At 39.3% G+C, this 13370-nt stretch overlaps 1 pseudogene; it reads left to right on the top strand.

Moving 5' to 3' along the window:
* Nucleotides 1-4978: 4978 nt before the first annotated feature.
* On the top strand, nt 4979-8062 carry LOC100425444 (olfactory receptor 5J3-like; annotated as a pseudogene).
* Nucleotides 8063-13370: the final 5308 nt, after the last annotated feature.

Raw genomic sequence — 13370 nt, 5'->3', positions numbered from 1 at the left:
TCTCACTCTGTCACCCAGGCAGGAGTGCAATGGTGTGATCTTGGCTCACTGTAACCTCTGCCTCCCAGGTTCAAGAAATTCTCTTGCCTCAGCCCCCTAAGTAGCTGGGATTACAGCCACATGCCACGACGCCCAGCTAATTTTTATATTTTTAGTAGAAATGGGGTTTCACCATGTTGGCTAGGCTGGCCTTGAACTCCTGGCCTCAAGTGATCTGCCTGCCTCAGCCTCCCAAAGTGCTGGAATTACAGGTGTGAGCCACTGCACCCGGCAAAAACCTAATTCTTAAAATGGACAGTTGAACACTTGGGATTGGCATTTAAGGGGCTTCAATTACAGGGAAGTAAAGAAGGGCCAGGAACATTGTTTGTAGCTCTTTATATCAAATGAGAATTTAAGATTCAGCCATCCATCCAGATATAATGTTCAGAAGTCTGAACAGCAGGGAATATAGATGGAACTCAAACATGTCTAATGTATGATAGAGACTAAATATGTCCTGAGTACACCAACTGAGAAACCATTAACAAATTATCACAAATTTAGCAGCTTTAAACACCACAAATTTTATTATCTCACAGTTCTCCAGGTCAGAAATCCAAGTACAGCATGGCTTGACTTATTCCTTGGCTTGGGTTTCTCAAAAGACTACAGTTAAGGTGTTAGCAGGGTTGTGTTTCCTTCTGAAGGTTCTAGGAGAGAATCTTTTTCTAAGCTCATTCAGGTTGTCAGCAGAATTTAGTTCTAGGTAGCAGAAGGATATAAGCCCTACTTGGTTTTCCGGCTGTCAATCATAGGTCATTCTCAGCTTCTAGAGGCTGCCAGTGTTCCCTAGCTCGTGGCTCCCTTCAAAGACAGCAATGGCACGTTGTGTCTTTCGTGTTTTGGATCTCTCTGACTCTGCTTCTTCTGCTTCATCTCTTTTGCTGTATGTCTTCTCACTCTAGTTGGGAAAACGTGTCACTTTTAAGTGCTCAAGTGATTAGATTTGGCTGACCCACATAACCCAGAATAATCTCCCTATATCAAGGTCCACAGTCTTGAGTACATTTGCAAAGTCCATTTAACATAACACATTCTCAGGATCCAGGCATTGGGGCATAGACCCCTCTCTGGGCATTGGAGGAAGTGGTGGTAGAATTATTTTGTCCACCACATCAGTGTACAGGCTAAAATCCCCATCTTATCCTTGACTTTTATATCCCATGAAGACAAATGAATAAACAACCACGGTATCCCTGGGAGACCTTTGACTTTGTTACCCTTGCTCGGTTATATGGTTTCATTTTGGAGGCTGGAAAATATGTAGATATCAAATATCATCCCAGAATATCAGAGGTGGAAGGAATGTTGTCAATCTTCTAGTCTAGCTCTGTTTTACAGATGAAGAAATTCATGTCCAGAGACAGAAAGGTTCTTTGACGAGTTAATAGAGCTGAACATTTATTCTGGATCTCCAAATCTTTGCCAATATATGGTTTTATTAATTATACAACTATGGGCATTTACCTACCCTCCCTAAACTTGTTTACTCATATACAATTACGAATAATAACAGTACTTCTTAAAGGTGTTTTAAGAATTAAAGGAAATAAATATATGTAAAGAAAGCACTGGCATTTAGTAAGTACTGAAAATACTAGCTATTATTATCGTTGTTATTATTATATTCTTATTCTAAAGGTCAAGGTTGCATCAACAGATAGGCTCCTCCTTTTGACTGAATTGATTGGTTAACTTAATAATTTAGTCACAGCAATTGTGAATTTGAGGTTTTATGTTATATCACCACCTTTTCCAACATGATGCTTTCTGCTTGACCGATCTGAACATTTAGATGGGTGAGAAAATCTATGCTACCATGACTGAACTTTTATTTTAAGGTGATAAAATACATATTATAATATTTATTTTCCATTTTAATAAATCTGGTAATTAATTCATTCATAAAATGTTTTATGAGTGTCAATTATTGGTCAGGCAGTAAACAGTCATGATTCTTGCTCACTCAGAGCTTATTCACCAGGGAGAAACTGGTAGTCAATGATAAACAAACACAAAAACAAATATTACTTTAAATTCTTTGAAGGTAAATAATAGGGTGCTACTTCTTTTAATTAAAGAGATTTAATTAAAAAGCACCTATACTAGATTAGTGGTCAGAAGGCTTCAAGATATAATATTCAAGCTGAGACACAAAGAATGAGAAGGAATAAGTCATGTAGAGAATGTTCATGTGTTTGGCGATGGAGAGGGAAATAAATACATACATTTGAAATATACTTGAGACAGAGAATCAACAGGATTCGCTGAAAAATTTGATATGGGCAGGGGATGAAGGAAGGAAGGACTTAAAGATGACTCCCGAGTTTCTGACCAGGAGTTAGGGAATATTGTGAGAAGGAAGTTTAGAGGCAGTAGTTAATTTTATCAACCACTTGTAGTGTTATTTGCATCCTCATGATATTCAGCTATTTTAATTTTTAGTTTCAGAGGAAATTTTATCTAAAAGTATGGATAAAATCTACTTCCTTAGAGAATTCCTGTAAAAATGTTTAAAAAATGTAATTATAAAACAAAAAAAAAAGCAGATACAACTGTAGGGATAGACCATAGTACTTATTTTATGAGAAATATGTGAATTTAATTATATACTAGTTGCTTAAAAGTGGATCTGGTAAAGTTGGTGAAAAAGAATCAGAGAAGGCAAGTCCATAAATAGAAAATAACGTCATATTCTTATCATAAATAGCATTTGAGTCAATCTGAAGAAATATGCAGGGGAAATAACATTTTTAAAGGGAAACTTGAAATGGGAGCAGTGGCATAATGGGGAGAATATATGTTGTAGATTAACCATGTTCACTGCTCTCTTGCATATTACTTATGTAATCCAAACAAAACCTCTGTAATCCAAACATTCCATATTACACATGGTCAAACTGAGGCATATAGAAGCTAAATGACTTGCTCCAGATCAAAGTTGACAAGTGACAAAGGCATGATTTAAACCTAGGTCTGTCAAACTCCCAAACCCAATTGCTTACACCAGGGGTTGGTAAACTTTTTCTGTAAAAGAACATAAAGTAAATACTTTAGGCTTTTGGGGGTCATATGTTCTCTTTATCAGCTACTCGATTTGGCCATTGTGGTATGAAAGCAGTTATAGACGATACATAAATGAAAGGGTGTGGCTGTGTTCCAATAAAACTTTGTTTATAAAAATAGGTGGAGTGCTGGATTTTACTGCTGACCACTGGTTTACACTAAGGAAAAAAGACAGCTTAGCGACCACTGGTTTACACTAAGGAAAAAAGACGGCTTAGCAGTTTCTAAAGAAAATTGGAAAGCCAAGATACACAAAGCTTCATTTAAGGACAATCCACCAAGAAAATAATTTCAGATGCAGTTGAATGAGCTCTCAAGATTCCTAGAATTTGGGATTGTTATGTCACAGTCTAGCACATGTTTGTTGTTTCTGGTAAAGAGGGGGAAGAGATGAGTTAAATTTTTAAAATAATCCAGAAATATCATTCTACTCAGTTCCAAATTTGTCTTTCTCCCAACCTCTACTGAGCTACTTACTGGGAAACTGAATAGTGTAAGCTTGATGTTTTCCTCTGTATTCTCTTTATTTGTTCTCTGAGAGAGAGAACTAGCCACTGGCAGCACAAAGGAAAAGAGAGCAAAGACGAAGAGACGGATGCTCAAAGATTTTAGAGTGTATAGGATGAAGTCACTTCTGATGCTTCTAGAGTGGTGTTCTGTCATAATTAACCCAAAAGATCAGAAGTTTCTTACACAAAATGGGATGCTCGGTGCATTTGTTTTCTATTGCTACCATAACCAATTACCACAAACTTAGCAGTTTAAACAACCATTAATTATCTCAACATTCTGTGGGTCAGAAGGTCAGGTGTGGCATGGCTCAGCTGGGTGCTCTGCTGAAAACAAGGTGTCAGCTGGGTAGGATAGAGGGAGACTTTGCAGAAGATTCTACTTCCAAGTTTATTCAAGTTCCTGACAAAATTTAGTTTCTTCTGACTATAGGGCCATGGTTACCTTTTCTTTAACAGTGGCCCCCTTCATCTTCAAGTCAACAATGACATGCCAAATCCTACTTGTGATTTGAATCTCTGACTTTATCTTCAGCCCAAGAGAGATTTCTGCTTTTAAGGGCTCATGTGATTATCCCTTAAAAGGGCCAGTCACGGAGTTCAAGACCAGCCTGGCCAACATGGTGAAACCTCGTCTCTACTAAAAATACAAAAATCAGCCAGCTCTGGTGGCACATGCCTGTAATCCCAGCTACTCGGTAGGCTGAGGCAGGAGAATTGCTTGAACCTGGGAGGCAGAGGTTGCAGTGAGCCTAGATTTTGCCATTGCACTCCAGCTTGGGCAACAGAGCGAGACTCCATCTCAAAAAAAAAAAGTCAGTGAAATAAGCCAAGATAATCTCTGTATTTTAAAGTCATGTGAGTAGTAACTTGAGTTACATCTGCAATTTCTTTCTGTCATGTAATGCCATTTATTTATTTGAATAACACGAGGGTAAAGATCATTGACGCTACCACACACTTGGTAAGGTAGAATTTTGTATTGTGACTTTTCTCACGGAAGAGAGAAGCTGGGAGAAAAAGTTTGGGGCTCTGGTATAATCCACCAACTGTTGTTTTTGCAACATGAGTGCTGACTAGATTTCCTTCCTTACATCGGAAAAAAAGTTTTCTAGAGAGCATATGGACTAAGGAGAGAGAAAAATTCCTTGGCTAAGAGACTTTATATACTGGTGGGGGTAAAGAGCGGGCAAACAAGCTAATAGACAATAGTGATATGCATGACAAGAAGACGGGGCAGAGAATCAAGGGAATGAGGGGGAATACAAAACCCTATTCTTAGAGTCAAGCTACACAGTCCAGAAGACATATCATCTAATCTGAGAACTAAAGGATGAGTAAAAAGTTAATCAGCTCTCCTGATGTCTGTCATCATATCACATTATTATTTTATTTATCTCCCAATATTCATTTCAATTGAGAAAGAATTCAAAGAAGTAAAAAATCAAATAGTTGTCACTGAATTCATCTTTTTAAATTTTTCCAAGCACCCTGCATTACAAAGGCTTTTCTTCTTGTTCTCCTTGGTCATTTAGCTGATATCTCTTCTGGGAAATGCAGTCAGGGTCAGTCCTGCCTTCTATATTCCAATGGGTTATTTTCTTAGCCACTTGAGCTTCCTGGATATCTGCTACATGTCTACCACTATCTTGGTCATGCTGGTGAACTTCTTCCAGGAGAATAAGACCATCTCCTATGAGGGCTGCTTTCCCAGATCTTCCTCCTTGCATCATGAGCCAGCACTGAGGGGGTTTTGCTGGCTGCCGTAGCTCATGACCACTGTGTGGCTATTTGCTACCCTCTTCAATATAAGCTCCTAATGAGTGGAAAGTTCTGTGTGTGTTTGGTGACTGGGTTTTGGATGCATGGGCTGGTCAATTCTGGGACACACACACAACACTGACAGCCACACTCACTGTGTGAACTAAACCCCATCAGCCACTTTCTCTGTGCCATCCCATTGCTCCTGAAGCTCTCCTGCTCAGACACCTCTGTCAGTGAGTCTGTGCTCCACGTGGCAAGGGCTGTCACTGACCTGAGCCCCCGCCTGTTTACTGCAATGTCCCTACGTACTCATCATCTCTACCATCATTAGGATTCCCTCTGCTCAGGGCAGGAGCAAGGCCTGCTCTACCTGTGCCTCCCACATCACCATGGTGGTGGTCTTCTTTGGAACAGACCACTTCAACTATGACAGGCCCAGAGAAGGGTGCTCCCTGGACAAAGACATCCTGGTCTTTGTGCTCTTTTGTGTTGTGACCCCAGCGTTGAACTCCAGCGCCTACAGCCTGAGAAACAAGGAGGTCAAGGGTGCAGTGAGGAGGTTGACAGGAAAACATGAATTCTCTAGTGAGGTCGGTGACTAGATAATGTTTCCCATTCTGGAAAATTTCTTAATTAGAGAAAAATATGAACATTCCAGTGACTATTATAAGAGGTTGCACTCCGTATAGCATCTTTTGACAATCTGATGCCCATCCCACCAGGACAAACAATAGCATCTGTGCTGAGAATTTCACACATTGCGATCTCATGTGCATTGTGTTCTCGCCAACGAACTGATATTTTAGAACATTTCATCATCCCCAAAAGAAGCCCCATACCCATTAGCAACCACTAATCATTTTCCCTAAAAACCTCCAACTTCAGGAGACTGTATTTCTTAAGAAGAGTCAAGTGAAGCAGTGGGAGTGGAGAAGGAACAGAGAAATCTCTAACTGGTTGTGATCAATTAGTTATAAACACCACTGCAATTGGAACAGCCATTAGGCAACTATTAATCTACATGTCTCATGGATTTGCCAGTTCTGAACATTTAACATAAATGGAAATATACAATGTGGTGTCTTTTTTAAGACTGGCTTGTTTCACTTAGCATAGTGTTTTCAAGTTTCACCCATGTGGCAGCATGTTATCAGTACTTCATTCCTTTTCATGCCAAATAGGATTTCATTGTATGAGTATACCAAATTTTATTTGTCTGTTCATCAGTTAATGGGCAAATAAAAACATGTACAATATGTTACCAAACAATTTTTTTTTTTTTGAGATAGAGTCTCGCTCTGTCGCCAGGCTGGAGTGCAGTGGTATGATCTTGGCTCACTGAAACCTCTGCCTCCAAGATTCAAGTGATTCTCCTGCCTCAGCCTCCCGAGTAGCTGGGACTACAGGCACACACCACCACACCTGGCTAATTTTTTGTATTTTTAGTAGAGACGGGTTTCACCATGTTGGCCAGGAAGGCCTCGAACTCCTGGCCTCAGGTGTTCCATCTACCTTGGCCTCCCAAAGTGCTGGAATGACAGCTATGAGCCACTGTGCCCGGCCATCTTATGCTTTTAAGGGGTAGATATATCCTGACACTGGGCACAGTTCTTCTCAATTGTGAGAAATAAATAAACTACTGGTAAATAAAGTTACCATACATTTATTTATGGTAAATAAATAAACTTCTTACCACGAAGTCTCACTGAAAGGCTTGGATTTCTGGTTTTGGGGGTGGGGCTTGTGCTCCCCACACTACTGTGGAAAGAATACTCTTTGGTACAACTGGCTGTTGACCTCCATGCATCATGAGGGGGACCTGCCATTCCAGGAGCTGCCTACAGCACAGTCATTGCCTAATGCAAAAATCACTCCACAATTCATTCTTTTAGGGCCATGTATAAACACTTGTGGACTGTCCTTTTGGGAGTTGGTGTTTCCACTTTTTGGATATTATGAATAATGTTGCTAAGAACAATTGTGTATAAGTTGTTAGTGAACTTATATTATCATTTCTTTGGGGTATGTACCTGGGAGTTGAATTGCTGGGTCATATGGCAACTTACAATTTTTTCACATCCTCATCAACATTTGGTATCTGTCTCTTTCATGATAGTTATCCTAGTGAGGAAAGTGGTATCTCGTTGGTTTGATTTGTATTTCCTGGATAGCTGATGATTCTAAGGCTTTCAATAGGCACCATCTTTGGGCTTCTTCACATCTGGAAAAACCCATGTTGCTAAAGGATTTTTGAGCTTTAGACACATAACTCTTAACATTGTGTAATGTTTTTAATTTTGGTGCAGGAAAATACTGCAAGATTTTCAGACTTACACTTTCTCCACATCTGGGCCCTACAGAGCTGTTTGATGGCTCTGCCTTTTTCCCCTTCAGAACTCCACAGCAAGCAGTGCCATCAGCAGGTCATGAGCAATGGAGGACCAGAAATCAGGGGCCACGAATGTCTAAGGGGTGCTGGTGGGAAAGAAGGGAAGCACTGCATGCAGGGGGCAGCCCTAACTAGGAACCACTTGGAGATGAGACAGCAGACATGTTGCAGTACTGTGGCTCCAGATACACGTTCCTCCGGTGGGGCATGTGGCATGAAGAGGCTAGGTCCAAGCAAAGCCCATGGCCATGGCCACCAGAACAAACAGAGAAAACTCCCTTATGTGTTGTAAAATCCAACCAAATAAACCCACATCCCTGCATACCCCTTCACTCACTAACAAGGAGGAAAACAAGGCTGTCCTTCAGGCTTTAACTTCCACAACTCCTGACAACAAATCCAGTGCCAAACTCCATTCACAAATGTCCCCAAAGAGACAGAAAGCTGATCTCCTCACTGTGTGCTGGGAAAAGATGATTGCCACGACCTTAATGAATCCAAGAGAAAACTAATTGCTCTTCATTTCTACACTTTCTAATCAAGCTGTTGCCCTTGAGTTGTGTTTGTACTTGGAGGAGTCCCAGAACATTTGCTTAGAGAGAGATTAGATGGATACTCCCCAAGGCCAGTCCACAGGCATTTATACATGGCCATCCTAGAATAAGGAATCATGGAGTGATCAGAGAGGATTTTTGGTTCCTGCGTTAGGCAATGACTATGCTGTACGCAGCTCCTGGAATGGCAGGTCCCTTCATGATGCATGGAGTTCAACAGCCAGCTGTATCAATTTTCTTTCTCATAGCAGTGTGGGGAGCACAAGCCCCACCCCCAAAGACAGAAATCAAAGCCTTTCAGTGAGGCTCAGTGGTAATAGTTTATTACCATAAATAAATGTATGGTAGCTTCATTTACCAATCATTTATTTATTTCTCACAATTGAGAAAAACGGTATCCAGTATCAGAATATAGCTACCCCTTAAATGCATAAGATATTGTATATATTTTTATTACCATTTTCATGACATTTATGCAATGACATAGGCTTAACATCATTTCTTGCATTATTCATGTCTGAAGTAGTAATAATAAAACCAGAGTTGAAATGACCTTAGAGATTATCTACTTGAAAGCCTGGTGGGTGCCTGAATTCCTAAAGCAATATGAATGGAAAATATGTTTATGGTTCATAATATGCAGTATAATATAAAGTATTACTCCTACTCTAATTTTGACAAGCAGGATAGTAGCAATAACTTTCAGGGAAAAAGCACAGGGTTACATTTCTCCTCTGATACACTGTAGTATGACAGCAGGGGCACACAAAAATTTGTTTTAAGAAAATGTAATTAGATTTTCCTAACACTTTTGTTTGGACACTTTTGTTCACTCTACTAGGAGTTCCTATCTTCATGTTGTAACACCCCAGTGCTTGCCAGGTGTGTTACAAGCCACTTTGCAATAATCAAGCTCTGAAGTTTGTGAATGATTTACTTCTCTCACAATTCCATAGATATATATAGATATATAAAGTATATATCTATATCTATATATATCTATATATACTTTAAGTTCTAGGGTATATCTCCTAATGCTATCCGTCCTCCCTCCCCCCACCCCATGACAGGCCCCGGTGTGTGATGTTCCCCAACCTGAGTCCGAGTGATCTCATTGTTCAATTCCCACCTATGAGTGAGAACATGCGGTGTTTGGTTTTCCATTCTTGTGATAGTTTGCTGAGAATGATGGTTTCCAGCTGCATCCATGTCCCTACAAAGGACATGAACTCATCCTTTTTATGGCTGCATAGTATTCCCTGGTGTATATGTCTCACAATCTATTTTAAAAGAAGCCTTGAGGTTATTCCTAAATAATTTTATTCCCAATCATTTGCCTTAGAGATTACTGATTGATTGGGAAAGAAGCAGGGTTGCTGCTCTCTGGTTGGGAACGGAGCAGAATGTGCCACGTGGTCTCCATCAGAACCATTGTTCTTACAGGGCCATGGTGCCACACATACGCCCCAACAGGCTCATCTTTTCCTCAGGTCTCTAAGATGTTTGCACCAGAACTGCTGAACAGAAATGCCTTCAGAGGTCAGCTGAGATGTTCCTTCTTAATCTTCTTTCTCTGTAGGTCTGACTAAAGTGGTGGATTATTTTATATCTTTCCTGTTCCCCTGACTTCCATCTGATTGTTCGTGAACAGTGTTTGTGCCTCAAACTTTGGGTCTCTATTCAGCTTCAGTAGACAGGGAGTTTGGATGCCATTAGGAGTATCAGGCTCTGTGATGCCAGGGTCAAGGCCCTGAGGCACCTCTCATAGGTAGGGCATTGGAGGCCAGTCCTTCTTCACTCTGACATACATGTTCATGAGAGGGGGCTCAGAATTTGACAGTGGCTCTATGCTGTCAAGGTCATAGGCTGGGGAAGAAGTGCAATTTTCTATGAGACCCCTATAGAGTTACCCTCTTCTCCAAGCTGAGACTAAGTACACAGGTTAAGAAATGCCAATCTATGTCATGGTTGAGGCAGAGGCAGATGTTGAGAAATCCGTGCCTGATAAACACTACATACTATGATGCTGGGGTTCCCTTGGGGTAGGGGCAATTGGTGGAAAAATAAAATAGCTGATCATTTAAATCATTTTTATAATTATAAATCCAAGAACTTGGTTTAACTGATCTTATGAGTAACTTCTTCTCATAGTTTGTGACTTTTTTGTTGCTGATTTGTTTAACTTTTACGAAATTAAAAAGTTGTAGATATTTCCCTGATTTGCTCCTCTTTTATTTCTTATTCCACAAAACATTTTTTGCAGGACAGTGAACTGGAAAAATTATGTTCTAAATGTCAGACGGACAGGATTAAATTCTCGCCTGTTGTAATTGTAGTTGTACAGCCTTAAGCATCAAATTCCTCACTTGCTAACCCTAATAAAATCTATAAGATTATGACAGATATATGAGATAATGTGTTCAAAGCAGCCAGCATAGTGTCTGGTATATCATATTACTCAATAAACAGTAGCTACCGTTATACTTGGGCTATTGTTATCATCAGTCACAGTGCTTTTGAAGAGGGCTATGAAAGGATGGAAAGAATGTTGGAAGTGATGGTGAAGCTGGCTTTTTTTATTTGCTTAGTCATAAATGCATGTAAACGAAGTACTGAATGGACATACACCAAACCGTGAATAGTGGTGCTGGGCAGATTTTGGTATGATGGTGAAGATGTTTCATTTTCATTTGATATGTCTTTGACTCTGATAAATTTTTCAGTGAGTATGTGCTATTTAAAAATGTTTAAACCCCACAATAATTTTCATTTTAAAAATATGAGGGAACTTCCCTATATATTTCTTTATGACTTTCTGTGAATCTATAAGTATTTCAAAATTAATTTTCTAAAATGTAAATGATAAATAAAATGTTGAATCTATCTATCTGTGACAGACCAAGTAGGCTTGTGTGTGTGTGTGTGTGTGTGTGTCAGAGTCTCACTTTGTCACCCTGGCATGATCTTGGCTCACTGCAGCTTCAGCCTCTCCAGTTCAAGAAATTCTCATGCCTCAGCCTCCTGAGTAGCTGGGATGACAGACGCCCAACACCATGCTCGGGTGATTTTTGTATTTTTAGTAGAGATGGTGTTTCACCATATTGACCAGGCTCGTCTTGAACTTCTGGCCTCAAGTAATCTGCCCACCTCGACCTCCCAAAGCCAAGTAGGCTTTTAGTCAAGTGAAATATTTACCATTCCAGAAGATGTTCATAGATACCAAAAGGGGATTTTCTCAAGTTGGATGAATACTAAGGAATGTATTTATATGTTAGGTTTGATCCAATCATGAAATTTTCATGATCTTAATAATGCCAAGTTTTTGCCTGTGTAATGACATGGATAGAACAATGGAATCTCAGGGCTGAAAAAAAAATGGTAAGAATTAACTCACTTGAGACTTGAGTCAGTCTTTTTTTATAGGTGATCTAGCTAACATTTGAACATCTGCAGTAATGGAATCCCATTACTCTCTCAATATTGTACAATGCTTGCTTATCTAGCTTACATTCAGTTAGTGAACCAGAAGTTTCAAGGCTAAAAAAGACAAAGGAAGAATAGATACCAGGCCAATTAAGCCCAAGGGAAATTTCAGTTCAAGTTGATTTTTGACAAATTGGCCAAGTGAATTTCCAAGAAATACTTGGAATGAAACAAGCATGTAGAGTGGTGAGCAGGTAACCTGATATTCATACATCAGGAAGGGGGAGGTGGTATTGCTCAGTGGTCAAAATCAAGGCTCTGAATTTAGGCTACCAGTGCATCCTCTTGAAGCCTCAGTTTTCTTAGGTCTAATAACAGTATTTACTCTATCAAGTTGCTTTGAGAATGAATGGGGCAATCCATGAAGAGTTCCTGGCACATACATCATTTTCAACAGGTATTAAATAGGAGGCACAGTGATGGCGTTAGCAACATGCGCAGGTGGACAGGAGAACACAGTGCCCTACTTTTAGGCAGCCTTGACTGTGTAATCACAAATTTTGTAGGAAGTTTTCCAAAGCTGAATGGGTGAGAACAAGGTAAACCTTAACATCATTACTATAGACTGTTTGAGATGAAAGGGACCTCCATCCATCTCACCTCATGGAAATGCTCTTGATTTGCACACACATCAATGTTTGAGAAATACACATCTATTTGATGACCTCTGAATATTTCATGTGGTCCCTCATGCCCATATGATGTGGAAGTGTACAAATAGTAACCTGGGGCAAAGTGAAAATAGCTTATATTCCATAGCCACAAGTTAACTTTGCCACAAACACCTCAAATCTTCTGGACTTGCTATTAGAAAAATTCTCCTGAATGCTATTATTAATTGTTGAGAGAGACAGAGAGAGAGAGAGAAAGTGTTTGTGTGTATGTGTGTCTGTGTGTGTGTGTCCATGTTTTAAGTGTATAGGCAATTTACTAGGCAACATGAAAATTAGATTTAAAAATTTTAATTATTGCTTTGTATTATTGAAATCAAATAAGAATAGGTATGCTGTTTTTCTTATGTGTTCCCAGGATTTTCATAATTACATCAACTACCCTGGTTTATTTTATGTCCATCCTGTTTCCTTTAAGAGAATAAATTACTAAGATTGGTCAACAAAACATTCCATAAGTGTTAGCTTTTATTATATAATGTGTATTTCTATTTATTATTTAGTTTGAAAAATCCTGATTGAATTGAGGTATGTAACAATGTTGTTTCTTTTTAAAGTAACTCATTGAGTTTTGTTTTATTTTTTGATTGGATGGGTTATAATAAACTTATCTTCATCTTTAAAGAAAAACACTTCCTTTAAACTAACTTCAGCAAGATTTCCTTCAAGCTAGACAATTTTGTGCATAGAATTAACCAAAGAAAACTTATTCTCCAATCTATTTTTTTCTATGAAATCTATCCTCACTTATCAGTGGGAAAAAAAGATCATTACTATAAAGCAGAGGGTTTGAGATTGAGGTTGCCTATTCATATACAGTATGTATAAATCCCAAGGGGCGAATATCTAGAGTATCACATAAGCTATTATGTATAAGTGGTGCTTGTTAATG

This window comes from Macaca mulatta, chromosome 1 (genome assembly GCF_049350105.2).
Source record: "Macaca mulatta isolate MMU2019108-1 chromosome 1, T2T-MMU8v2.0, whole genome shotgun sequence".
In the NCBI taxonomy this organism is placed as follows: domain Eukaryota; kingdom Metazoa; phylum Chordata; class Mammalia; order Primates; family Cercopithecidae; genus Macaca; species Macaca mulatta.
Note: the sequence above shows the minus strand (reverse complement) of the source record. Positions and strands in the feature narration are given on the sequence as shown.